Raw genomic sequence first — 24,555 nt, forward strand, 5'->3', positions numbered from 1 at the left:
TAAACAAATTGTTGCAGGTTTGACTTTTTTAAACATGGAATTTGAAATAAATCCTCTTACACGTAAGAAATTTGCGTAGGTGCAGTCTGTCATATACAGGGGCTAGCAGAAGTCATAGGCACCACTTAAGTGCCGTTTTGAGGGTTTATGTAAGACTAAAATGGAGTCTAGGACATGTACTGGCCTACTGCATAGGGGTGAATTTCATTCCATCTGTTGAAAACATGCATATTCTTATGTTATAACTTCTTGGTTTAGATGTTGGATTTTTTAATTGAGATGCACACTTTCAGTTACTGTACAATACGCTACATAACTTTAATGATTAAATTTGGGGGTGTAATTATTTGAACAGTGCTCTTTTCATGATCTGTATTTAACGTGATGTGACTCAGTGAGCTGGTATCACAAATTATGAGATTTGGAGACTTTCACCTCTACAGGTCAGAGGTTTATCTGTTTCTATACACCACCACTTATTATCCTTTGATAATTACTTGATTTATGCACAACCAATACAGTTTCTACTGGGTAGGTGTCCACACCACTAAAATTATCAGAGTAATTTGCACCCTTATTAGCAAAAAGGCTAAAGACTGAATGGGGTGATGACAGCTGAACTCTGACATCCTTCATAAAGTTAAGTGAATTAGGTTAAAACATTTTGGCAGGGCAATTTGCATCATTAAATCCAATTGTTACTTGTTCTGTGAATTGACATGACTTTAATCTCTAAGGCTGCGCAATTTGGTACATTTCACGAGCACTAAATTCAATTTTAAAATCAAGAAGAAATCACATTAATTCAGAGCAAGCTAATGTAAGTGGGAGAAGTTGTATTTGAATGTCTGTATCCAGTGTTTTCCCCAAGGATCAAAAATAGAACAAAATATTAATGATATTGGCGCTTTTTGGGGGGAGGGCGGGGGGCAAAGAAACAATAGTCCTCTGCTAATTCCATCTGTGCAGCTCTCTCTCACACTGCAACAGAGCTGTCCTTTGTTCACTGAAGGCAGAACACAGTCACTGTTCATATTAGGCTTAATAATCTACTGTAAATTCTTTTAGAAAAGGGTAAACATTGTGATGGGATCTAAATCAGGAAAATAGTTTTACAAAGCTTTTCAGACAAAACACCTATCAGGATTACAAAAAAAGTTTTCAATTACAAGAAGACAAAAAAGCTGTTAATATAATAATTATTTTCACTGAATTCACTTAAAAGTTAGTGATAGATAAGAAAGAGTGATGTTCCTTTTATAAAAAAAAATTGATAAGTAGCTTGAATGTTTACAACTGATCTTCTCTGGAGAATAAAATCCCCACATGTTTTATTCAAAATGCCAAGGGCATCAAAGGTATAGAAAGATTTGTTTCCTTAAGAGGAAAGTGCACACTAGTAAACATGGAACTGGTTCTCATTTTACAGTCATCATACACTATGATGTTCATACTTCTGCTATCTGACAAGGACCCATTATTTACATGCTGCATGGGGATTTCATTCATGCATAAGTCTCATCAAGTAAGGAAGAATTTTGTCATGTCCTCTGCCTGGATATATTTTATCTCTCTGTCTATATAGTCTAGGGATGTGGCATGTTGTCCCAAGGCATTCGTATTGTGACTGTTTTAAATAAACTGAATAATTGTTCTCAACCTGATTTATTTTTACCTGATGCAACATCAAACTAACTATGATGGATGGAGACCATGGTATATTGGCTCAATGTAAAGAGGGCATTTGTTTGAATTATTTTAATAAGGGCTCTTGTTTCATGAAGAAGTCAGGAACATGAATTCACTCAGCTGAGTGGTCAATGAAATGCTCAGAAGTAAAAAATAACATATCATCCCCTCAAAAGAAACTAAATTACCCAGTCATGAATTCATAGTAATCTGTTTTTATTGCTACTTCATGGCTTGTTGGATCTGTGCAGCCCTCTGCAGATAAGCTCAGAAATGCCACCTACGTTGGAACATCTTTCATAGCTGTAAATGATGATCTTATTGTAAAACATATTAAGAATTCACAGACATGAATTTCTGACATTCTATACCTGTGGTTCCTTGTCTTTTTGAAAAATTCATTTTTAAAATATTTAAATTCGTATCAGATACTGCATATCCCATTTCATTACAAGCAAGGAAGAACGGATTAATTCCATATGTGTTAAAACAGTCAGTGGAGCTCATTTATCATAGAATCATAGGACTGGAAGGGACCTCGAGAGGTCATCTAGTCCAGTCCCCTGCACTCATGGCAGGACTAAGTATTATTCTAGACCATCCCTGACAGGTGTTTGTCTAAGCTGCTCTTAAAAAGTTCTAATGATGGAGATTCCACAACCTACTTAGGCAATTTATTCCAGTGCTTAACCACCCTGACAGTTAGGAAATTTTTCCTAATGTCCAACTTAAACCTCCCTTGCTGCAATTTAAGCCCATTGCTTCTAATCCTGTCCTTAGTGGTTAAGAACAATTTTTCTCTCTCCTCCTTGTAACAACCTTTTATGTACTTGAAAACTGTTATTATGTCCCCTCTCCGTCTTCTCTTTTCCAGACTAAAGCATCCCCATTTTTTTCAATCTTCCTTCATAGGTCATGTTTTCTAGACCTTTAATCATTTTTGTTGCTCTTCTCTGGACTTTCTCCAATTTGTCCCGATCTTTCCTGAAACGTGTCGCCCAGAACTGGACACAATACTCCAGTATCAGAGGGGTAGCCATGTTAGTTTGTGTCCACAAAATCAACGAGGAGTCCGGTGGCACCTTAAAGACTAACAGGTTTATTTGGTCATAAGCTTTCATGGGTAAAAAGCCCACTTCTTCAGATGCATGGAGTGAAAATTACAGATACAGGCATAAATATATATTGGCACATGAAGAGAAGGGAGTTACCTTACAAGTGGAGAACCAATGTTGAAGGCCACTTTAGGATGGGTGTAGTCCACTCCCAATAATTGATGAGGAGGTGTCAATACCAAGAAAGGGAAAATTGCTTTTGTAGTGAGCCAGCCACTACAAAGCCACTACAAAAGCAATTTTCCCTTTCTTGGTATTGGCACCTCCTCATCAATTATTGGGAGTGGATTACATCCACCATGACTAAATTGCCCTTCAAAATGTGCCAATATATATTTATGCCTGTATCTGTAATTTTTACTTCATGCATCTGAAAAAGTGAGTTTTTTACCTACGAAAGCTTATGCCAAATAAATCTGTTAGTCTTTAAGGTGCCAATGGACTCCTCACAATACTCCAGCTGAGGATAATCAGTGCGGACTAGAGTGGAAGAATTAATTCTCACGTCTTGCTTACCACACTCCCGCTAATACATCCCAGAATGATGTTCGCTTTTTTTGCACCAGTGTTACACTCTTGACTCCTATTTAGCTTGTTGTCCACTATGACCCCCGTATCATTTTCCGCAGTACTCCTTCCTAGGCAGTCATTTCTCATTTTGTATGAGTACAACTGATTGTTCCTTCCTAAGTGGAGTACTTTTCATTTGTCCTACCAATGAAATACAACTGGTAACCCTGCTGTTCTTTTACAGTTAGCACTAAGGGTTCGGTTTAGAAGAAATTTAGGAGTAGAGTGACTTTGGTCTTCTGCAGATGCAGGAGTAGGAGTTAGTACAATGAGTCTACCCTATCACCTATATCTGTGTACACTGTGCAGCCACTAGGTAGCTAAGGAGCGTAGTCATTGCACTAGCATCATTGGTAACAGCAGCCTCCCAAAGAGAAAAGGTCAGAGGAAAGGCTGATCCATGTTCCTATCCCCTTCTATACCTTACTTGGAGCTTGGTGAGCACAGAGATGAATGCATGCTATACCCAGCAAAGGACAGCTATCTCCTGCTGACAGCACGGGCCCGCTGGGCTCCAAGAGGAATGCTGGTGGAGTCCTCCTCCTGGGGCTGCCACTACAGTGTCACCTCCTTGATAGCCTTCTGGCACAGAGCTGTGTCTTAAAGGCACAATCTGTCCCCTAGTATAGGAAGTTGAAGAAATTCATAGATTGATTTATATACCTGGCTTTTATTTGGTATTAAGACTTGGCTGGTTTCTTCAGAGAATAGAGAGAAAAGGACTCGCCCTGGAAACCCCAGCCATGACCTGCTACCTAATTAGAGATGGATAAAATATTGTGGGTTTTGTGGGTTTTTTCCCCCTCGGAAATCCTAAACAAACCAAATGTAGAGGTCAGAGGCTGCCTAGCTGTGCACAAAACAGCTGGGGAAGGAGGATCTCCCTTATAAGCTTTAGTCCAATGGTTAGAGCACTAACCAGGATGTGGAAGACCACTGGTTCAAGTCCCCGCTCTGCTGGAGGAGAAGGAATTTGAACAGGGATCTGCCATTTCTCAGGTGAGTGCTCTACACATTAGGCTACAGAGTCAATGGAGGGGTGGAAGTTCCCTGCGAACGGGAGGACAGAGGGGGAGTGAGGGGAGGCTCAGTGGAAGGGGGAGTAGAGCTGGCTGCAAAAGAGAGTCTGGGGGATTTCTATCTGCTCCTGGGCCCATGCCAGCCCCTCTGGTTCCCACATCCTGCTCCTCTGTCATATCCTGGTTGCTGCTGTGGCTGCTTCAGACCCTGTGGGTCCTGTTCTCACCTCTGCTTCCTCTAGGGGTATATGAGTTTTCATATTTCCATTGTGGTTCTGCTAGTCTCTCCCCCACCAATTTGGCTGCTGCTGGAGTCATTCTCACTTTTTCTCTGGCCCAATTAATATTTAATCTGTCAACTATTTAATTAAAGTGGGACAATTTCAATAGGAGAGATGGAGGGAGACCCACATCGGGCTATTCAAGAGCCCAATGGTTAGGGCACTCACCTGAGAGGTGACAGATACCTATTCAGATCCCTTCTGCTCCTCAGGCAGAGGGGGACTTGAATGAGTGGACTCCCACATTTCACATGACGAGTGACTAACCACTGGGCTAAAGATTATAAAGAAGCTTCTCCTTCTCCTCTCCCCTCACTCCCCCAGCTGTTTTGTGTGGAGTTAGTTAGCCTCTGAGCATGCTTACCAGATTGGGCCCCACAGGTGACTTATGTGGAAGAGGCCTATCTTCCCCTGGTTCTTGGTTCATTAGCAGAGATAGGCACCTCCCTGCAGCCAGGACTGAGGGCATGTCAATACTACAAGTGCTACAGTGGCACAACTGCAGTGCTGCAGCTCTGTCACTGTGGTGTAGACACTCATACAGCAATGGTTTTTCTTTTGCTCTAGTAAATCCATCACCTTGAGAGGCGGTATCTATGTCAACAGAAGAATTCTTCTGTCTATCTAGCTGTGTCTACAATGGAGGTTAGTTTGACCTAACTACGTTGCACAGGGCATGAAATTTCAGTTCCGAGCAACGTAGCTAGGTCAACCTAAGTTTTAGATGTTGCCCTGGCTTTAGGTGTATATTTCTCAGAGACAGGCAGGACTTAGTACAAACCATTCTCCTCCAGGTCTCCCATTGGCTAGTTTAGGTAGCTCACCATCTAGTGTGCTTACTTGTGGATCGCATTCTAAGGCACCTTCTTTCCTCATTCATTGTATAGGGAGCCTAGGTGCCTATCTCAGGCTTTGTGGATTGCAGAGTTTTTCCTATGATTTTCTTAGTGCCTAAAAGTTAGGCGGTGTGATGCTGAGCATCCTAATACCTAAATCACTTTGTGGATCTGAGCCTTAGGCCCCAGACCTGCAATCAGATATACTTGCGTGGATCTCCTTCCAAATTAATTATGCCACTGCTGTCACCAATATGAGACCCAGTCTACACTACAAAGTTTTGCTGGCTTAGCTATGTAGGTTAGAGGTGTGAAAAGGTATGATTCCCTCACAAATGCAGTATGCCCCCAAAAGCCACTCCATGAAGAGATCAATTTATTATGCCAGTAAAGCTGCACTTTTGCTGGTATAGCTTATTTTGCTCAGCAGGAGTGGGAAATAAACTGTGCTGCCAAAAGCACAATTTGGCTGGTATAAGCAGAGTCCACACTAGAAGTGCTTTGCTGTATATATACTGGTCTAGCTACACTGGAAAAGTGGTCCTAGTAGATTTGGCCTGAGGGTGTTAGCCAGAACTGAGACTATGTAACTTACAGCAGATGCAAGTAAAATTCTAATTGTTAAAAAATATTTATAGAGGATGTCCATCTGTTTGACATTCTTGATCTGCTGATTATATAGAATAGCACTGGTTTAGTCATCTATTACTGCTGACTGTTATTGCAGTTGAGTACTCTCTATCACCCTGTCAAGGAACATGTTTTGGCCTGGTCCCCCTTTAAGGCAGCAGAGAATAGCCGGATGGGATCAAAATCATCTATTCTTGGGCAACTCATCTCAGCATAAAGGCCTGGAGTTGGCTTTTCTACATATATGGGTTTGGGCTTGTTTTGAGTAAGTTCATTGTGGAAAAACCATATTGTGCTACTTCACTGTCTTACCTCAGCTGTCTTAGCTGACCTCAGCTGCTATAAAGGCTCACAGGGAGAAGGTTGGTCAGACATAACTGGCCTAATTTTGTGCAAATCAGTGTAGAATTTGTCACTGCAGCTTCATTATAAATGAAGTTCTTTCATTACAGAAAGATTTCTGTAATTGTTATCTCTATGTAGGAAGTTTTGTTTCCTACTCAAATGTGTATCTTGTCCGTTTCATTACCGAGGACATTCATTATATCTATTATATAGTATATGCTCAATTATAAGTCGCATTTAAAAAAAATATTTTGCAGAGTTCATATAATTGCTAGAGACTCTCTTACAAAGGCTTTTTAAAATTATTTGGATTCAGGGGTTTTGGTCTGAAAAATACAGCATCTTGCTTTGCAAGTGGATAAAATCTTAGTTCAGAAAACTTTACTGTAATGTGAAATAAAACTGCTCCTTTGAAATCAGACAAGAACTTGAAGTTAAGTGATATTCATGGAGCAGTGGAGCTACCCTGCAAGCAAGCAGATGAAATATAAAATATCAAATGGTGTGAAGGGGCTTACTAGGACAGTGTAAGGCCACAGATGAGACTTCTGCATTCCAAATTCTCTTTCTTGATCTTTGGAAATAACAAGCTTGAAAATTTAAGTACTCAGTTTGAAAATTTTTTGGAAGTGTAACAAGTTAGCTTAATAGCAGTGCCTTTTCAAGAGATGATCAGTACCTGAACTCTAAACAAAAAGTCCTGTTCATCTACCAGACTTCTTAACAACATCAACAAGGTTGTCAATAACATGCTGTATTCTGGATTCACAACTGTTGCAAGAAATATTCTTCAAGGGACATAGAAAGTGTGGCCAGGAAACTTCAGATAAAAACCTAATGTACAAAACTAAAAAAAAAAAGCAATTACAATGGATTTGGGGGAAAGTAACTGGTTTTCCAGACAAAGCACTTTCCGACAAGATAGAGAGCACAAGGTTTGTACAAGACTACTTAACTGTAGGAAAATGTCCATCTGTTTATTTAGGGGAAATTATTACATAGTAATAAAATCTTTTAAGATAATATGGTGCTGGATGTCATGGAAATGCCAAAAATAGATTTATACATTAAACTACATGTTTTATTTTATTTATCTGATTTTTCAATTTAGAAAAGAAGCCATACATATGCCCTTACAATGTGCGTTACTGGCTATTATAATGTTCTTAATACAGAAAAGGCTGATGAATAAGGGTCTGATCTTGCAATGGACTACTTGTTCAAGTAAGAATTACTTACTAGAGTAAGTGATACTACCATCAGGACTTTTACATTATACATTTATTTATCAGACGACCAACTCTAAATTACACAAACTTGTAATAGTATCAATTTAAGAGTCTGTTGAAAGTAATTTATTTTTTTAGCCTTTAAAATGTTAGGGGGGGAAATCTGAAGTTAGTTTTTTTATATGTTTCTATTTAATTTATGCATATGTAATACACCTGAATAGTCTTTATATACACTGAATGTTTCAAACAATATAACTCATCTCATGTTCGGGAGAGATTAGTCTCTTTTATAAAAGAGAACTGCTATGTGAAAATAACAAGGATAAGAAAGTTTTAAAGATTAAAATGTCAGAGAGATAAACACATTACTTTGAAACATATTTGTATTCTCCAGCTAGTTCAAACAGGCAGGCAATTTATCTTTCAAAAAGTAAACATGCATGAAATCTGATCAGCTTTTTATTGTACATGGAATAAATTATGCAAGACATTGTAATAGACTCCCATATAGCTCATTTACACATCTTTTGATAAATGTAATATGCAGCTTCTCAGTACTTTGTGAGACATTAACCTTCTTGCATATTGATGCTGCTGTTCTGAAATCTGACGGGCAGTCAAAGACCTTTCTTTCACCCTTTGGAAGAAAGCAAGTCTCCTACCCAGGAAGGACTTGCTCAGCATTCTACAAATGTAGCTTCTTCAGAGTCTAGTGTCTTATATGAATTCTCATCTAAATATTAAGATTTAAGGAGATCAAATAATTGCAATTATAGTAACACAGCGAAGTGTTATTTACAATATTGCAATTATCCAATGTGGAAGATGGGCAATTAGAATACAGCCAATTGGTGATGGATGGGAAGATACTGATTATTCATCAGTAATTAACAGGAACCATTTAATAGTTCTTTTGGTGTTGCAAGATAATACAGTTCATTCAGATCTGATCAAGAGAATGGTCAAGAGCTTCAACGGTGACTAGTGATTTCAGATGCTTCAATTTTTGGATGCCCATTTGAGACACCTTAAATAAGCCTGACATTTGAGAAAGTGATGAGCCCAATCTCAGAAAATCAGTTCCCTTCAAGTGTCTCAAGTTAGGCACTCAAAAACTGAAACAGCCAAAATCAGTAGTCACTCTTGAAGACCTTGGCAAAAGTGATTGTTACATATGTGTCCTGCAAGAGTGCATGTAACCATAGGTTGTTTCTTTTAAAACCCTTGGTTTGATATATTAGAGGAACTATGAAGCTGTGCAGCTGTGTCTAGAGAACTTTGAGAAATGGTTATAGAAAAATTGCTGATAAATGACAGTGAGTTTCTATCTTGTGTGTGATGGTCTGATTGTGGAAATAAGTTTGCAAAAGTTCTTTTTTCCTGCAAAGAAAAAAGACAGCATAGAGAACTGCATCAGAGAGAAGTTATAGGTTTTTTTATTTTGGTAAGTTCAAAATCCTTACTAGAGAAATACTAAGGAAAAAGGGCAAGAAATCATATTTTAAGGCCAAGAGGCAGCTTGGCTGGCTTCTCAGCCAGGGAGGGACTAAACTTGTTACTATAGTAGCAAAAAGATGCAGTAGTAAACATAGCAGTATTTGTCCTTCCTTATTTCTGTACTGAATAGGAGGGTTGATGCAAGCAAAGCTAGACCTCTCTGCAAAGCAACTTGACTAGGCATTCCAGCAGGAATGTCCAGTGTTTGGTGTGCAGCCTTCTTTGCTGATTCATGTGCCATGCTAGCTTTGACTGAGTGGTAAGAAGATGCTATATAATGTGTCCAGAACTAGTGTAGGCTAGCCAAAGGCGGCTTCTTTTTGGGGGGAAGAGTGGGAGCTTCCATTGTGCCCTGTCCGCATTGCAATAAAGGCAAAACATATTAATTTCTTGTGGAGTTTAAATGATCACCCCAGAGCTCACACAGTATTCCACAGGCCATTAAAGCACATAAACTGAATGTCACACTAGAGATGGTATGGCCGTATTAGCTGCAGACCTCTGTGACTGCAGGTTGAACCAGCCCTGCTGAGGTGTACTGTACAAAGGAACAAGAATAGTCACACAACCGGTTAGTGCTCAGTCTGACCCTAGGGATAAGACTGGAGATAGAATCACTTCTATGGTTGATTCTACAATCCAGTTTATATATTCTAATTTGCCAGCAGTGAATGATGAGTAACAGATCAAGGACAGATGTTGTAAAATTAGAAATGAAAATGGATGGCATAGATGATGAGACTCCTAGTCACTTCAACCCTTAACATGTTTTGAACAGAGTTTAAGACTGCAGGTTTATGGATACAATGGAAGTGGGAATTCATTGAACTACATAATTCTTCTGGTAATAAGACAACCAGAGTGAGGACTGACAGTCAAGCAAGAGAAGAAAGGACTCTTTTATGGTGATGGAAGAGGAGGAGGTTCAATCACAATATTTTACATTATTGAAAAACTTGGAAATATTGATGAGATACCAGAAACCTTTGCCCACAGTAGAAATTATTTAAAATGACCAAAAATTCATCTGCTCTTACTCTGTATTATGGTAGCTTCTGGAGGCGCAAATTGAAATTAGTGTCTCATTATGTAATCATGCTGAGACACATATCTGTTGTGACTGTCCAGAGCTAAGTGGCCTGGCAAACATATGGCTTCAGACCCAGGGACAAACATTGATTTCCCCCCCCCCTCCCCATCACTTGAGGAAGTATAAAAGGCCATCCAAAAGTTATGGAATGGATGTGCTGCAGGACCTGATGGTTTTCCGCCAGAGTTGCTCAAAGGTGCCTTCAACTAATGAGCATCGGCCTGCATCAACTGTTCTTAAATGTGTGAGCATGAGGCAAAATACCAGCAGAATGGAAAGATAGCATCATAGTGTCCTTGTGTTACATGCCAATCTCATAGGTACTGGTCCTTGGAAAGGTCTTTGCTCTCATTCTGCTTGGTAGTATTCAGCTGCTCCTTAACAGACCTTGAGTTCCCCAGGAATCAGGTTTCATTTTTCGGTGGTACATAATGGATGTTATCCTTACCCTTCAGTTTCTGACTGAGCTGCACCAAGAATTTAACTGCCCGCTTCATGTGGTGTATATCAATTTTGATTTGTTTGACAGGTCTTCACTTTGGTCACACTGAAAGAAGTTGGTATCCCAGATCTTCTGCTAAATCTGGTAGGTGATCTTTACACTGGTACCGGTGCAAGTGTGCGTGTTGATTCCTGGTATATCATTTTGTCGTGTTTCTATGCAACCGCAGGTGGGCAGCAGGGATGTATTCTAGCCTTGGCTCTATTCAGTGAAGCTATTGCTTGGCTGTCCACTTGCCACTATGCATGTCGGAATCAAGGTTGGTCAAGAAGTGTTTGCTGACCAAGACTACGCTGATGACAATGCCTTGCTTGTGGAGAAGTCAGAGAATTGCTGCCATGCCCTTCGAGGTCCCCAAGACTCCACCCACACTGTGGGATTGAATGTCTTGTGACAGAAGACCAAGAAGAAGACCAGAACCTCAGAGCTGGGCCACGAAAACTACCAATGCAGGTGGGGTCAAGTACAATGCAGAGTGTTGACAGGCTGTCAACCTAGGCTGCAAGCAGAGTTCAAATGGTTGTGGCAAGCCAGACATTCTTTGATAAATAGGTCTCACCACTTCCTGCATAAAGTTCATGTCTTGTTTATGGACACAAAAACATTTTCACTCAGACAAAGCTCAGGATCTGCCAAACCTGTGTATTACCTGTATTGCTATACGGTTCAGAACCTGGATTCTCTTTCAAGCAGACTTGGAGCGGCTAGATGCATTCTATATGAACAGTTAGTGCTAAATCTTGAGCCAAAAATGATTCTACATTATAATCTTGAAGATACTGGCCTTCCTTCAGTTGCTCATTATATTCAAAAGCAGCACTGCACGCTCTTCAGTCAGATCACCAGGATGAATAAAACACCCCAGCACACCATGCACTCAGATGGTTCACTGATGCCCAAAGGGTACCTGACCTGACCCTTCCTGGCCTGTGGGGCTGCCCAAGAGATTCATAGATTTGCAGGATTGAGCCAGATCTGGGAACTTCACTACACGATGCCTGGTGTAACACCGTCAACCGTAGTCATTCTGGCTGGTGCAATGGTCCTCAGTAAACTATCCATATTTGATGATGATGACTGGGCTAGGCAATGTATACACATAGTAAGAGAGAATCCCTGCCCCCAGAGAGCTTACAGTCTAAATAACAAATACTTTAGATTTGAAGGTCTGCGCATTTCTCTATAATTTGTGAAAGAGAGAGCACCATCTTACCTGCCACCACTCTGGTATACTTTCCACCTGGCTACCTTCTGCAAGGTGGATGGCCTCTTCAAGGGGAGATGGGTCCCAGACCAACCTGTGAGACACCTAGCTCCCTTGCCCAGGTGGAGAGAATGAGTAATGTCATGTGACATATGAGTCATGTAGATAAATCAGGCCTCTGGGGATAGATAAGAGAGGCCTGTGGAGACTCTAAGACAGAGAATGCCTTGTGTCCTTTTGAAAAGGAGACTGCAGATAAGAAGTTTTGGGAGTTGCTCCTAGATAGGGAGAAGGTTGGCGTGATCAGTCCCACACACAGACTATTCTTAGCTCCTCAGGACCTGGACAGGAGAGTGCAGAGAGGTAGTACCGGCAGCGGGGCTGGAGAGTAGGAACATGTGAGCTGAATGAAAAGCCTCAGCCAGGGAGTTGGTTTTTTAAAGTTAAAAAACAGCCCCCAAGAAGAGGTGTTCTAAAAGGCCACATGAAAGATTTTGTGAGTTACTGAGGAGCCCAAGAAGGGAAACTGGGGCAGCAGGAAGGGTAAACCTCATCCAGGCAAGTGGCTCAGTGCCGCTATGCCCAAACTGGAATAGAAAGAATTCAGCACATATGCTCGCTGAAACGTCTTGGAAGCTACTGCCCACATAAAATTCTTGTTCTCGCTTCTCAGGCACACCTGATGGTCAGTGATTGTGTGACAGGCATCATCTGCTCCAGAGCATTGGATTAATGATGAAAGGTTGTTCTCTCACTCCCCTCACATTGCAGTACAATTGTAGTTAGTGGACTGTATGCCCAGTGTGCAGGCTAATAGCAGTATTGTCAAACTAAACATTCAAAACATGAGACTTTTTAAAAAATGGAATTTTATTTGCCTTCTGATTTTCGAACATGTAGGGTAGATTTAGTTGACATTTTTGGGCTTTTCTTCAAACTCGGAGGCTGAGGAACATACTTTAACTTTTAAAAAATTATCCATAATCCTTTACCTCTAGGAGCTAGGGTTTTAAGAAAAACATATAAACTGTTGAATAGCACCAAAAGATTGCAGCCAGTGGGATTAATTTCTGGTGTCTGTCAATCTCTGTCTGAGAAATTTTTAAATAATTTTATTGTCCATGGGAGAAGTTGGGCCAAGAAGGGATCTGAGAGTAAAGAACAATTAAACAGACTTGCTATTTGTCTGGAATCTTTGTGCAAAATTTTAGACTAATTAGCAAAATCATCCTACTAAACCCTTGACTTGGTAAGATATTTGAAAACTAAATATTTTCACTTAAATTTACAGTTTATTTGATAGGTTTAGAATTTGTGTAACAGGGAAAAATTGCTCATTAGTGAAATTATTTGCTGGCTGCTGGGATGGAAAAGTGTCTCTGTTTCCCTACTTTGGGCATGAAGTGTCAGCTGCTGAGCCCACTGTCTGTCTTAGGTACTTATACGGTCCTGAGACCTTCATAATCTGTCTAGTGTGTTTATCCTTGCAACACTCCTGTGAGTTAGGGAAGTGCTATTAGTCCATTTTACAGATGGGGAACTGAGGCCCAGAAAGACTCAGGCTCAGAGTTTTAAATGTATTTCAGTGGGAGTTAGGTGCTTTTTAACATCCCACTAACCACCTGTCTGCATCTTTAGGCACCAAGTGACTTGTCCAGGGAAACTGGCAGAACATGGAGCTGAATCCAGATCTTTTAGAGTCCCATGGTAGTGCCCTAAGCACTGGACCATCCTTATTCTCCAGAGCGCACTACTCTGAAATCTCCCACTAGCCAAAGGCTACTAGTTTTAACTAAATCAAGTTTCAAATAATCTCAAACAAAATCGACATAGTGAAATCAAAAAGAAAGATCGTAATTGGCAGAGCTCTCATAGGCTCTGCAGGTTCTTCTGGGTCATCAGTTCAATCTGAATTACAGGAACTTATTGCCTCCTCCACTGCAGCTATCACTGTAACACTGATCATCAAAATGTCTTGAAGAACGTCAGCAATGGCTGTCAGGATGTGAAAATCAGCCATGCAGATAGAGAAACCATGTGAGTTGGCTTCACCCACAACATTAACATTGTAAATGTGGTATCATAGCAAATGTATTCCTTAAGCTATTTTAGTGGGTTTTTTTGTTTTGTTTTTTGTTTGTTTTTCAAAAAGCCCATCAAATCAGTATGAACAACTTCATATTTAAGAAAAAAGGAAGTCTGATCATGTACTTGCATAGCTCTGTAAATCTGTGGCCTACTTAATTAGGAATTATTCAGTACTACAGAAACTGAATAAACTAAACTAAAGCAGAACGGGCTGTCAGTTTTCCACAACTTTTAAAGGTGTCTCTAAATTTAGCCCTTGCCTCCAGCAGACTAAAATTGTCAGCATGTATTGATTTATTAAAAGAATAGAATAGAATAAAATTTTATAGCTTCTTCCATGAAAAATGTAAGTCAGTACACTTTGTAGAGTTAACCAGTAGCACTCTAGTATCAGAGGGGTAGCCGTGTTAGTCTGAATCTGTAAAAAGCAACAGAGGGTCCTGTGGCACCTTTGAGACTAACAGAAGTATTGGGAGCATAAGCTTTCGTGGGGAAGAACCTCACTTCTTCAGATGCAAGAGAAGTGAGGTTCTTACCCACGAAAGCTTATGCTCCCAATACTTCTGTTAGTCTCAAAGGTGCCACAGGACCCTCTGTTGCTAGTAGCACTCTAGAGTTTAACAAATCAAGAGGAGTTAGAAGATATAGGCAAGGAAGAAAGGCATTTACAACAGCAGGTTCTGGGGAGGAGCAGATCATCCCCAAGATGTGAAGAAGAGACAGAAACACAGGCCCTTATTTCCTCTGCACAGTATGTTGGGATTGGCTGGATATGCAGCAGGACTGAAAGGATGGTACATTGTGCATGTTCCCGCCACACAATAGGGAGCAACTGAGCACCAGTGGATAGTGCTTAAGTGGCACAGTTTGGTTCTCAGAACTGTATTGAGAAAGCTCTCCTTCCCCCAAAGAGGCTCTTGTCTTAGATTTTTAGCTGCAGGAAGCTGAGTTGAAGTTTCTGTTTTCAGTTCTCTTGTGATTTTAATAGTCCATTTTTGAGACTGGTAAGTGTACTGAAATAAATCAAATAAATAAGAAATTGTCATTACTGTGCCTTGGTCTAGGATAACTCTCAGAATATAACTGTGACCAAATGCTTCCCTATATTCACAGCCTACACACCATTGTAATAATCTTTATACAAAATATGCCTTCTGATGTATCATTTGAAAAAGAATAAGCAGCTGGTCAATATCTTGGTTAAAGGTGTGTAGCAACATTATATGTAAAGTTATGAACATAAGCTGAAATTGACTGAAATGTGTTGCCCAGATAAGTCTGCGGAGGGGGTAAACATGTTTCTCAAAGACAAAGGACAAGCTGATGCTTCTAGCTGTGTGTCATCAAAGTTGATTGGCAATTACCAGTCAGGTGGCCATTCTTTGGCATCTGAGGGTGGGGGGGGGCAGGAACAGGTCAATCTGCATTTTAACAAACAAAAATATAGAACCTCTTTCACCATGAGACTTTGTCTCCATCCTCACAGCAGGAAGGAACTTTATCTAGGGTAGCCCTCAAGAAAATGCATTTCACAGGGTGACTGGACTCTAAAAGTGAGGGGCAAAATACCTCAGGTTCTCTTTCTTTCTCTCCCTCTTCTTTCTTTCTCTTTCACCTAAGATGAGGGATTCTGACCTGAGAATTTGGTCAGTCCTATTTCTAGGAATGGATGGTAAGGATTTTACCTTGAACCAAGTCTGTCTTTTTAAGTTGTAGTTACTAGAATGCATTTCATATTTATTTCTTTTATTACCATTTCTGACTTTAATACCTTAGATTTTACGTGAGTGCAAGTATATCCCTTTGTAGTTATACATTTATCTTATTTTTTAATCAAAACTAATCCACTGTTGTGTTTAAACTGAACTGTTTGGTATCAGAAGGGTAGCCGTGTTAGTCTGGATCTGTAAAAAGCAACAGAGAGTCCTGTGGCACCTTTAAGACTATGCATAACAGATGTATTGGAGCATAAGCTTTCATGGGTGAATACCCACTTCGTCAGACACATGTGAACTGTTTGGGTAACTCCAGTTGAAGTGGCAAACTGTTGGATACTGACCCCTTACAGGGGCAACCGGTCTATAATATCTCAGCTGTCCAGGAGAGGGCTGGACAGTGCAGAACACAAGGTTTTGGGGGGAAATTTGAGACTTGGGAGTGTGTTGGGGTCACCCTGCGAGTGGCATCCAAGGCTGGTGGAAGCTGGAGTGTGACTGGAGTGTTGCTGGCAGGCTGCAGCTATACACAGACAATCCAGTTGGGACCTGCATGCTTTTTGGTTGTTTATGAGGGGCCCAAGTTGGGAGCTACAGCAGCAAAGTACTGTGAGGCACCCAAGATTGCAGGGTAGGTGGGGATGCAAGTCCTCATTAGTCTGGATTGCATCCCAGAATGTGCTAACCTGCAGCCCAAACTTTGATTATGATAATGTCATCATGTTAGTTACATCGTGATTTATGTACACAAAAATTAGTACTTGATTGTATACCCTACCGTCTCACACATTCCTACAGTTCTTCCACTTACAAAACTTGCATTGATTTCATTTTGGTTATGCACACTGCATATGCTATCAAGTAGATGGTCTCAAGTTAAAATTTCCTCTTGGAAATTGACCTGCATAGATCAGGAGGTAGTAGTAGTAAAGACTTATGCAGAGGATGTGCTATTGAATGGGACAAAAAGATTTCATGGGGAAAGGGTAAAATCAAAGACCAAGACCTGCATTCACTAGTCCTGCCATTTTCTCTCCTTTAAAAATCTTAAAACTACTTAAACTGTAGTTTTTGATGTACCAAACAATCTGAAAATCATTCACATAGCTCCCAAGCAATCATGCACTTGAAGAATGTGGACCAGCATTTTAATCTGACCTTTATGAACCTTCAGAAACCAAAAAAATCACACAGAAGAGTTTTAGTCTGTCTCTTCAGTCAGCACTTTCTGAAAAGAACAAAATCAATACAATGTAGAATCTACATGGGGTTTTGGATGAATAGGTTATAAAAAACCCTACAAACTGTTCAGATATGGTCAAAGGAAAAAAAGGGCTCAAATAGCAAATTCACCAGTTTCCATAGGAGAATGCTCTTCATGTCCTTATATTTACTTGATGACTGCAGTATTGACTAGGAATGCAGAAATTTCAGGTTGAGATCTGTGTATTCAGTATGCAAAGGTGCAGGATATTCTAGATAATAATATTTACCACTTATGTAGAACTTCATTTTTCCAAAGTTCTATACAAAACAAGTTTCATAGCAGTCATCAGGAGAAGAGGGAACTGAGTATTATTGTCACTTTATGGGTGGAAAGGTTGAGACCCTCAGAAGTGAAGTGGTTTACCTAGTCCCACACAGTGAGTCAGGGGCAGGTCTCAGGTTATACTTGGGTTTTCTTGGCACCTGGTGCCATTGTGCAATCTGCTAGACTGCACTGCCTCTTAAGAGATGTTCCATGATCCTTGCTGAGCACTGGAAATTAGAATCCAGCCCTTAGAGTTGTGCCAAAAATGACATATTTGTAGAAAATTCTGATTTCATATAATTTAGGACTGGAAGGGACCTCAAGATGTCATCTAGTCTATCCCTCACCTCCCTGTACAGAGGGAGAATTAAGTATATCTAGATCAGCTTATTTTTCACATGTGTATGTGAAATATTGTATAAAACCACCCTATATGCTAGTATACAGCCTCTCACATTGAAAACTCAGTACTGCAAAATAATGCTTATAAAGTAATCTGTGCCACAAATAATCTCAAAGCACTTTACAGACTTTTTGTCAACATCATACTGGCCCAGTACCAAAAAGTAGTCCTCTCCAAAATCGAATAGAGTAGTCCTTCTTCACCAGCAAACAGCAACTTTTAGGGGGGAGTTTTAATGTAGCTAAACATCTCCATTAATGATCTGGATGATGGGATGGATTGCACCCTCAGCAAGTTTGTGGATGATACTAAGATGTGGGGAGAGGTAGATATGCTGGAGGGTAGGAATAGGGTCCAGAGGGACCTAGACAAATTGGAGGATTGGGCCAAAAGAAATCTGATGAGGTTCAACAAGGACAAGTGCAGAGTCCTGCACTTAGGACAGAAGACGCCCATGCACTGCTACAGGCTGGGGACTGACTGGCTAAGTGGCAGTTCTGCAGAAAAGGACCTGGGGATTACAGTGGACAAGAACTGGATAGGAGTCAACAGTGTGCCCTTGTTGCCAAGAAGGCTAACGGCATATTGGGCTGCATTGCCAGCAGATCGAGGGAAGTGATTATTCCCCTCTATTTGGCACTGGTGAGGCCACATCTGGAGTACTGCATCCAGTTTTGGGCCCCACACTACAGAAAGGATGTGAACAAATTGGAGACAGTCCAGCGGAGGGCAACAAAACTGATTAGGGAGTTGAGACACATGACTTATGAGGAGAGGCTGAGGGAACTTGGCTTATTTAGTCTGCAAAAGAGAAGAGTGAGGAGGGATTTGATAGCAGCCTTCAACTACCTGAAGGAGGGTTCCAAAGAGAATGGCGCTCGGCTGTTCTAAGTGGTGGCAGATGACAGAACAAGGAGCAATGGTTTCAAGTTGCAGTGGGGGAGGTCTAGGTTGGATATTAGGAAAAACTATTTCATTAGGAGGGTGGCGAAGCACTGGAATGGGTTACCTAGGGAGGTGGTGGAATCTCCATCCTTAGAGGTTTTTAAGGCCCGGTTTGAAAAGCCCTGGCTGGGATGATTTAGTTGGGGTTGGTTCTGCTTTGAGCAGGAGGTTGGACTAGATGACCTCCTGAGGTCTCTTCCATCCCTAATCTTCTATGATTCTAATTGTATACATCTGGGACCAAAGAATGTAGGCCATACTTATATGATGGGAACGTCATCTTGGGAAGCAGTGACTCTGAAAAAAATGTGGTTGTGGCGGATAATCAGTTGAACATGAGCTCCCAATTCAATGTTGTGGCCAAAAGGGCTAATGCAATCCTGGGATGCATAAACTGGGGAATCTTGAGTGGGAATAGAGAGGTTATTTTACTTCTAGATTTGGCACTGGTGTGACCAATACTCTGTCTATTTGTGCTGTTCACAATTTAAGAAGGATGTTGAGAAATTGAAGTGGGTTCATAGAGGAACCACAAGAAATTAAAGGATTAGAAAATATGCCATATGATCATAGATTCAAGGAGCTGTTTAGGTAACAAAGAGAAGGTTAATGGGTGACTTGAGTACAGTCTATAAGTACTTATGGGGGAACTATTTAATAATGGACTCTTCAATCTAGCAGAGAAAGGTATAACATGATCCAGTGGCTGGCAGTTGAAACTAGACAAATTAAGAATGGAAATAAGGCCTATCTTTTAACAGTGAGAGCAATTAACCATTGGAACGATTTACCAAGAATCATGATGGTTTCTCAATCACTGGCCATTTTTAAAATTAACATTCAATGTTTTTCTAAAAGATATGTTCTAGGAATTCTTTGGGGGAAATTCTAAGATTCACCTTTTTCATTAGCTGACGTTTATTTTCCCCGCTCCGGTATTTGACTAGGGACAGTCTGAATTATGTTGATATAACAGTTGAGATCTGCAGATGATAATTATATGCACAGTCTAGATGCATCAGTATAGGAATTGTGAAGTATTTAAAGGGGGGTTTAGGAAATACACAACATTAGATAAAAGTCATAGCTAGGGTTAAGATTCTGACCCTGGTATTTTTAGTAAAAGTCAGGAACAGGTCACGGCAATAAACAAAAATGCATGGAAGCCTGTGACCTGTCCCTGACTTTTACTAAAAATATCCTTGGGGTGGAGAGGACTTACAGTCAGAGTGCTGCCAGGGGCTGAACTTCAGCAGCTGCTCCAGCCCCACGGTTGCTGCTCCAGCCCCACGGTTGCTGCACCTGCTGTGGGGCTGACCCAACCCCAGATGCTGCTCCAGGAGCCCAGGGACTGTGGCTCCAGCAGTCAGCCCTCTGGCCAGCTGCTCCGGTGGCCCCGGGGCTGAACTCCAGGGACAACAGCTGCTCCGGTGGCCCCTGAAGAAATCCCAGAGGTCCTAGAAAGTCCCGGAATCTGTGACATCCATAACAGAATCTTATCCTTAGTCATAGTGGTCTAGTGAATGAATGCATTCTGCATACTTCCATGCTGTGCTCAAAGTCATGGCAACCATATTAGATTTGGATATATTTCAGACTGCTCAGAAACACAACTGAGGAAAAGAAGGCAGTGGCAGGAAACAATTCCTCTGTAAAGAGGTTGTTGCATCATACAAAGAGCATTTTGGAGTGCCTACCAATCAGCTGAACATTATGAATTAGTTTCTGTGGAAAAGAGTGGAATTGCAATGAGACACCCACTAACACAACAGAACAATTGTGAGTAGCCACAGATCCTACCTGCAAAACACGACCACATTGATTTCTAATTTTTTAAAACAAAATAGTTGAAAATTGGTACCATATTTATTAAATTGGTTAGACCCAGGCCAGGGTTTCTCCATCTACTGTTGAAGATGTTGCAAAGTCCTGAAGTAGTATACAAAATGCAGCTCCCTGCTCTGCTGAAGGTATTGGTGACATTATCACATTTGTAGGGGAAGTATAGACCTCTAAAGTTATATCAAAAGTTTTTTACTACACTTTTAAATTCCTAGGTCCAGATTCTCTGCTGGCCTAACTCTACAGAAGTCAGTGGTGTTAGGCCAACAGGGAAGTTAAGCATGAGTACAGCCATGCTGGGTGAAATTCAGCCCACTGTATAGGTCCCATACAAGAGCCTATGCAGTAAAATCCTATTTAAATGGCTTACATGATCCATAGGGTGTCTACATCAAGGTGAATTTTGTTCATAAGAGATGTCAAACAGTTGTTAGTTTATTGTTATAAAAGCACTCATCTATAACAAATGAGTATTCTGTGTCAATTTGGGGTAGGTTCAGAGATGTCCGTGCACAACTAAGCCAATTCATCTCAGTCTAGTGCAACATTTTTTAAGGCAAAATAAAAATGAGGCTCATTTGGATTATGGAACCAGAGCATTTTTATTCATATCCAAACAAGGGAATAATCTACCATTTAAAATCAGACAAGGGATGTTATCTCTGTAATAAAAGGCAATTGAGAATCTAAATGAAAAATCTAATGCTTTTTCATGCTGATTTATTTTTGATTAGAAAAAGTTAAACCAGCTGTAAACATGAATTGATGAAGCATGAAAAGAAAATCACTGTAGAGTGATAAATTTCTGTTTCATGGTATAGGTTCAGACTTGCATTAACTAAAATAAGTTGATCCATAAGCTTCTCCAATACTTAATTACTGCTGCAGAAGAAAATGTAAGAGATCAATTGTCAACATGATATGTTGGCATAGATCAGTTTGGTCTAGGTTAACCGTCAAAGATTTATGCTGTCAACATAAGGGTGAAATGACTATTGTGATGGAACAAAAATTTCAGTTCTATGCAGACAGTGCGCAAGGAGCCATCAGAACCACTTACACCCATATATGAGTGTATGACAAATGGGTAAACTTCATCCACAGAGCTTGGTAATGCAGGCAGTATGTGCTTAAGAAGGCCCAATTCTGTCTTCATTTGTGCATGTTTGCATATCATGTTGAAATGAATAAGAGGCACACAAAAAAGTAACTAGATAAGTAGTGTATTTTTAGCTGCAATTCGGCAGCTAAGGGAAGGAAAAACCAACACCCTATAACCAGCCATTTCTCTCTGGACAGCTGTGTTAAAGAGCATCCATACACCGTATGGGAGAACAGGGGGTCTGAACCCCAAAGAATAAGTAATTGAATCAACTGATTCTATACAACATTATTGTACTATAAAAGTGCATTAGTAAAGTTTTTTATGAAAGATGGTGACCCTCTCATCATTAATATTATTGTGTGATGTATGTACAGTTAGTGTGTAAAGAGCTGTGTGTGTGCTGGAAATATGTTCCTAAAATATGTTTTTGGGGGCATTCCTGATAAACGTGTTTGTCCTAGACAAAGGTATGTGGTTTTTCCTGGTTACCTGTGTCTCCAGTGTAAATTGAGCAAGTTGATGCCAGGCATATGAGTCAGCAGGGAGATGGGAAGTCAGTGGAAAAAGACAAACAACAGGGGAGGAAAAACTTTATCTGGGGCATACACTTCAAAAGAATACATTTCTAAGGTTTACTGGACTTTAAACATAAGAGAAGAGAACCCCTTAATTATTCATCTCTTCAGGGCTAAAGAGGACAGCATCCTCCGATGCTGTGAATGTTAAATCCTCCTGCCAGAAAGGCTGGAGATGCTTGTAGCTTGATGTAAATGAGAAAGCTGTTTAGGCTAAGATTGTAGCTCACTAAAGTTAACTTTTGGCACTAGAAAGTGTGTTTTGTTTGTAACCATACCTGTTTCTGTTACCTCCGCTTAGAATCACTTGTCTGTGGTCTTGTAGTGAGGCAGAGTGGCCTCCCTCCAGACCTGAAGCAGAGGGACCACTATGCTCTCCCTGGTGGGCGGCGCCAAGCCAACCCTGCCCCCTGTGCCGGAAGCAGAGGGGTGGGACAGGAAGTATAAGAGGTGGGCCCTTCAGCTCCGTTGGAAGCTGGAGCCAGTGAGGGAGGCAGATTTCTCTAGCCAGCTGCAGGATTCTGGACCAGACCCTGAGCCATGAGACACTCTGCTCCCCGAGGAGACTGAGAGTAGGGAAAAGTTGCTGGGACTGCTGTCTGCCACTTACCTCAAGGAGACCGAGGACCTGCAGACTATGGAGTCACACCAATGGACTGGGTAGGAAGTAGCCCAGAGGAACCACACATTAGTCATGTTGTGCAGTTGCAATATGAGCCAGTGTGTTTCGGCAGGACGCCCGCCACTGTTAAGGCCCTGGGCTGGGACCCAGTAGTGTAGGGTGGGCCCGGGTCTCCCTACCCCTTGCCACTAACCCCAACCCTAGGGTGGCGGCCTACTCACTCTAGGCGAGAAGGCCTGTGCCTCGTTTGTGGCTTGCCCCAACCAGAACATTGCAAGCCCCCTAGACCAGGGATCAGCAACCTTTGGCACACTGCCCATCGGGGAAATCTGCTGGCGGGCCAGGACAGTTTGTTTACCTGCAGCATCCACAGATTCAGCCAATAGCAGCTCCCACTGGCTGCGGTTCGCCGTTCCAGGCCAATGGGTGCTGTAGGAAGTGGGGCGAACTGAGGGATGTGCTGGCCGCCGCTTCCCACAGCCCCCATTGGCCTGGAGCGGCGAACTGCGGCCAGTGGGAGGTGTGATCAGCCGAATCTGTGGACGCTGCAAATAAACAAACCGTCCCAGCCTGCCAGCGGATTTCCCTGACGGGCCGCATGCCAAAGGTTGCCTGTCCCTGCCCTAGACTGTGTTTGCTGTCTGCCTTAGCCAAGAGGCTAGACTAAAGACTGCTTAAATGTTTACTGCTCTACGTCATCCAGAGCATTAGAGCCCAGACTGTAGTTACTGACTGCCTTAGCCTGAAGGCTGAGGCTAAAGATTGCCTGTTGCTCTGCCCCGCCCAAGGAGCCAGAGCCTGGTGTGGCAGGCAGTTGAGACACAATTTAAGCTCCCGCAAAGCTCTGTCTTGCTGAGGGAGAGGGATAACACAGTGGTTCCCGGTTCTGGGCACCTTGAGGAGAGCCTCACAACAACCAACAGTCCACTGGTCACAGTGGTCAGAGCTAGGAGCAGACAATGTTGATAGAAATTGACTTCTTTTCCAGGATAAGAAAGTGTATTGTTTATAGGGTGGGGCTTACCATGTTGCAGTTTACCTGTAGGAAATTTACTTGGGAATATAGTTGGCAGGGCCGGCTCCAGGCACCAGCCCACCAAGCTTGTGCTTGGGGCGGCACCTGGAGGGGGGCGGCATGGCGCTCCGCCCCCCGGGGAGAGCGGGGCCACGGCCGGGCTCGCCGCCCTTCCCCCGGTGCTCTGGCCGCCCTCCTCCCAGTTTGGTTTCACTTCCAATGACAGTGAGAGAGTCTGAAGATTGTTTTAGGAGTTTTGGCCCCATTCTAGCACCGACTGGCCGAATGGCGATGGAGTGCTGTGTGGCTGTAGCAGGGCTCAATCTCTCCTCATGCATGGTTTGTAAATGTCTAGGGGAAAGAACACAGCCTGGAGTAGGCTTCAGATCTCTCCAGTTCAATTGTATTGCTCAAAACACTGTTCCATTTTATATTCCCAACCAGCTAACCCTAGCATTTTTTTAAAGGAATTCTTTGAAGATGTTCTTAATTAAGTAGAAAACAAAATTTCATACAATTTATATAGACACACAGCTAAGCAAATGTCCTGTGGTTTCAGACACCTGCTGGTGTTAAACTTCTTGAAAGGAATGGTTACAGAATCACTACATAGAATTTGTCCTTAGAAATTAAATGGAAAGATCTGATCAAACTAGATAATATACAGATCCTCATAAAATGTATTAATTAAATATTACTGAATT

General features: G+C 41.5%; 1 protein-coding gene across 8 annotated transcripts in view; it reads left to right on the top strand.

Annotated features, from left to right (window-relative positions):
* Positions 1-24,555, top strand: part of C7H10orf90 (chromosome 7 C10orf90 homolog) — a 182,007-nt gene that overhangs the window by 11,585 nt on the left and 145,867 nt on the right. For 3 of the 8 annotated variants that reach the window (XM_065552244.1, XM_065552246.1, XM_065552241.1), the window contains exon 2: positions 10,834-10,890. The exons of the other annotated variants lie outside the window; for them this stretch is intronic. The gene's annotated coding sequence lies outside the window, so the exon portion shown is untranslated. The remainder of the gene's footprint in view (positions 1-10,833; positions 10,891-24,555) is intronic. 8 annotated transcript variants of the gene reach the window in all.

This window comes from Chrysemys picta, chromosome 7, assembly GCF_011386835.1.
Source record: "Chrysemys picta bellii isolate R12L10 chromosome 7, ASM1138683v2, whole genome shotgun sequence".
Lineage (NCBI taxonomy): Eukaryota > Metazoa > Chordata > Testudines > Emydidae > Chrysemys > Chrysemys picta.